The sequence below is a fragment of the Capsella rubella genome, unplaced genomic scaffold (genome assembly GCF_000375325.1).
Source record: "Capsella rubella cultivar Monte Gargano unplaced genomic scaffold, Caprub1_0 scaffold_1, whole genome shotgun sequence".
In the NCBI taxonomy this organism is placed as follows: Eukaryota; Viridiplantae; Streptophyta; class Magnoliopsida; order Brassicales; family Brassicaceae; genus Capsella; species Capsella rubella.
In genome coordinates, this window is record NW_006238923.1 from 12,842,315 (window position 1) to 12,847,467 (window position 5,153).

The following is a 5,153-nucleotide window of genomic DNA, read 5'->3' on the forward strand; positions in this document are numbered from 1 at the left end:
AAATTGGTGTATTTTTAAAAAGGGGTACATCAAAAGGGGTATTTCTCAAAAATTCTCTTTCAACTATTCACCTAATTTTTGGTTTTGCCAGTTGTAGGTTTTACAATTATAAGGGTTATATGTTGAGTTTATATATCTGCATTATAGTTTAGATTTTATAATTAAACGAGATTATTTATCGGTTTGGGTTTATTAAAGAGGAGTGAGATTTAGGTTTTACAATTAAACAAGGTTATTTATCAGTTTGGGTTCGTAAAGGAGAATTAGGATTTACAGTTTACAAATAAATTAGATTTTGAGTTTAACTAAATACATAATTTTATTCATGATTTTTATTTTATAATATGTTAAATTTGTTTAATTTTTAATTTATGTATGAATGTATTTTGCCATTGAGCAATTTCATTGTATAAAACATAAGGGTGAATAAAAAAAATTCAAAAATAATATTTTTAGCTTAAATTAAAGATAACAAAGTTCAATATAAATCGTAATATAGTAATTTTAAAATATTTTTAAAGAAAATATGTAGTTTTTATAATTCGTATTTGAAAGATTTTTTAATGTTTTCCTCAACGATGCTATAATTTATTTTAGAATCTTTATGTTTATTTGCGTTGTTTATATGAATTTATTTACAAATGACTATATTTGTATTTAACATCATATTTTAGATTGATGTTAATTTGAAAGAACTTTACCATCATATTAAATAATAATTAATTAATTTTCATAGTCTGAGAATGATTTTTTGAAATTTTAAAGTTAAGAAATTATTTTTTTTACAAAATGGTATAATCATGTTTTAGAGGATAATTGCTAAATTAAGATTTTTAAAAATATTTTAACAATATTATGAGTAACGGTGAATAGCTCCCAAATATAACCTCTAAAAATTAATACTCGATAAATTAATATTCTCTATAAATTAATAAATTTCTCTGGTCCCAACTCGGAGTAGTGTAATTTTAATCACATTTTGATAAAATAATAAAATAATCTATTTTTTTGAAAATCCTTTGTAAATATATAGTCCCATCAATATTATAAATTAACTAGGTACGGACCCGCGCTACAGCGCGGAGGAAAAGTGTCGGTTTTTATTTTTTTCCGAATTACGTAAACTGTTAACTGTTAAAATGGATTGTTGGTGTTGAATTTGGCAAGTATGAGAATATGTACTATCGTGGATGTGTACTTTGTCACGTATGCTAGGTTCAGATCCGCGCTACAGCACGAAAGAATATTTTCAGGTTTATTTTAGTTTAACGTGTTTTGTCGTATGTATTATTATTTCGTTCATTTTAGTATCAACAATTATTATTTCGAGATGTATATTTGGTTTCAATTCTTTGAGAAAAGTGTGTTTTCGGAAATTAAATATAATATTTTATAAACTAAATAAAAAAAACGTTTATTAAACAAATTGTATACTCACAATGTGCGTGGTGACGAACCAATCAGCAAAAGCCCGTGTATTTTTAAAAAAATCATGAAAATATATGATATTGAAAAATCATGAAAATCATGTATATACATGTATCACACAAGAACATATGAGTTTGAAAGATTTGTATATACTTGTATCCTATAAAAATAAAATAAAAATATTAATATACTTCATATTGAATAAGAGACCATAATATTCTTGTTATTCACATATTAAAATATTTAGAACATTTTAAGGAAAATTCAGAATTTAAGGTAATTTATTTAAACTAACTTATGAAATATATTTTTTATGACTGAATTTGTATTAGTAGTGATTCGATGATTAATAATTACAAAGATAAAATATTGTTATTAAAGTATTTTTAGTTAATTATAATAATTATCCTAAAATTTTAATTATTTTTTTTTGTATCCAAAATATTTCGTATTAGTCATTGAAATATATTAATGATTGTCAAATTTCTTTTTTTTTTCAAAATTCAAATATAACCATTTCTAGATATATATGGATCTCTATAATTTTGCATTAATTATGCTATTGATAAAATATTATTCTTTTTTTATAGGTAATTCAAATTGATAAAGATTGGAATAATTTTGAAACCTCTTTTCATATACTATTTTTTATTCTGATTAAAAATTTTCATTTAAAAGATTAGAAAATATAAAAATAATAATAAAGATTTAATATATATAAAATCTTTCGTTTTTTATAAAATCTTTAATAAAATCTTTCGTTTTTATAGCCATATATATTCAAATTTTATTTTCCGAAACATTTAACTAATTCAAACTAATTAACATTTTTATTGATTATATTACCATTATTTATGTATTTTAGATGCATTTTTATATTTGTTATACCAAATATTTTTAAATTATATTTTTCTATATATCAAATATTTAAACTTATAAAAAATTATAATTTTTTTTTGTTTTTTCATATAAGAAATTTATATAATAATTAGAATATTTTTAAAATATTGAGATCTCTCATCTTTATATTCATAAACAAATTTTCCTTATAAGACATATTTTTATTTAGCATTAATATAGTTTCCTAAATGATAGGAATCTGGTGTATATTATTGAAATATTTGAAAAATATTTAACAAAAAATTTGGCAAGTATCCGATTGAAAATTTAACCCGAAATTTTTTGAAAAACCCGACCCGAATCCCTTGTGTACTTCTCTTTTACTATAGTAGGGATAATTAGGTGAAAATTTCAAAATATATGTATATATAGACACTTTAGTTTTTGTTAGATTTTATTTTTAAATTTTTTTGGAAAAACTTTCCAAATTAGGAAAATCTTTTTATAAATTAATAATAATTAATTTATCGATAAATTAAAACCTCTATAAATTAATAGGTTTTCATGGTCCCAATATTATTAATTTATAGTAGTTTACTGTAGCTCCCAAATTTTTTGGTGATTGTCAATTTGACATTACTAGATTTTTATAATTCACGTTTAATAAGGAATTTTAAGAGATATATATAACGTTTATTTGATACTTCAAAACAAATAAATCTCTTACCAAATGAAATTAATTTCTCTTATTTATTTTTTAAAAAAATTTGGAAATTATTTTTTTATAAGTTATAATAAATTTTAATTTTAATTTAATTTTAAATATAGATAACCTGTCCATCGGACGGGTATTAAACTAGTTTTAAATAAATTTTTATATTTATTGATGCCAACCTCCTTTTTTTTTTTTTTTTTTTTTGGTCGGCCCAACCTGCTTCATCCTCACATTATTATCATCTGGAAAAAAAAATCAACTTACCCTTATTGGACCAATGTTTCAGTCATCTGGGCATACGTGAGGCTCCCAAGGCCCAAGTCCAACTAAAAGACATCTAAATGCATAATATTATTTTGGTTTCGTCGAAGACGCAAGTTGTTTTTATATCATATAGAGAAACTTGAGAAAGCTTATACACTTCTCAAAGAAATATTTGGTCGTTTCATGATACACGTTTTTTGGACAGACATAGAATATTTGTTTGTGAATTAGACCATCATAGCTAATTAATATGTAAAACGTTTATGAAGTCAAATTTAATATAAATCCTTTAATCAATGAAAAAAACCAATAATATATGTAATCCGCACAGTCGTGGTGGAAAATCGGAAAAATGTTGAAAGTAACTAATCTAAGTTCGATCCACTTTGAAAACAAAATTAAAAGTTGTGTAAAAATTTTGTCAATTGGGTCAAACCCAATTAGTTTACATGTTAGTTAGAAATGCATTCCGTATGAGGATCTACTTACATTAGTAGGAAAATATTACAAATTTGAAATAGACAGTATGGTGGTCTTTCGGAGAATAATCCACTCTGAAACATTTATGTACATTTCTACCAGGACTAACTGGATTAGTTGATAGAGTTTATTAAAATAAATTGATATGTATAATAGTATAATAATTTTTGGCCTAGTTTCATTGTAATGAAACATATGAAGTTGATTTTTAAAAATATAGATCTACTTTTATTTTATTTTGTCAAATTAAAATATCCAAGATGTTTTAATTTAATTTTTATATCTTTGTGGATCAATGGATTCTTGTTAGTCTTTTAGACTTCTACTTTTGTTTAAAATGTATTTTTAGAAATAATAATGTGCTCAAAAGTCAAATTGTCGAGTTTAAAACTATTGAATACAAATTATATGAACGATTGAAGAGATATGATTGATTCCTTAGAGATTCTTTGATGAGTTATGAGAAGAGACATATTAATTTGAGTAAACGACAACGTCGACAAGTCCTTAGATTACTATTAGAAAGTAACAAAAAGGTACTAGCTTGCAAGAGCACCTCCATCAGCTAAAAGATATCCAAAGAATTTTTAAGAAATTAGATATTAATATTTGTAATATAACCAAGTTTTTTTTTTTTTTTGTCAACTGATGTTATATTAGATGAAGTGGCAGCCAAAGCTTACAACCAGGTCATTACCAACTTGACAACGGAACGACACATTCCCTTTTACAAAAAACTAACCAAAGGCTCCTACCCTTTACCAGACACCATAGGGACTATACAAAAAATATTACTCTTCCCTATCATCTTCTAGAACCAAAAACTCTAATTCAAACAGAGTCGTGAGGGGTTTCCTCAGCAAAGACACCATTTAACCACGAAGGGTGACCTGCAGCAACATAAGATTGAAACCTGCAGTCCATGGTGACACTTTGAGCTATCAAGCAAGCTCCTCTGTTTGACAGAGAGTTTTCCACAAAAAATTTCCAGTCTTTAAAAGACTTTAAACCTAAAGCCGCCTCCATAGATTGGTATCTTAATGAAGGCCACGCTGCTGGTCTGCAAATAGCATTTATCAGATACTCCTCTTGCAAAGTAAAGATCACCTTATCCACCTTGTGACTCTTCATGCTTTCAAACGCCCACATCATCCCTGTGAATTGGGCTTCCTTCTTGTCCCTTATTCCACCAAACGCTCTTCTACTATGAAGAATCACATGTCCATTGTGGTTTCTCAAAATCCAAGCTCCACCTGCCAAATTATTTCTGTTTGACCAAGAAATGGCTACATTACACTTTAACCAATTTGCAGGAGGCGTTTTCCATGGTGATACAATCTTGGCTCCCATCCCATTCCGAATTCCAACCAGACCATTTGAGGCCACCACATTTTCTAACGACTCCTCTTCCTCAGTTCTTTGAGCC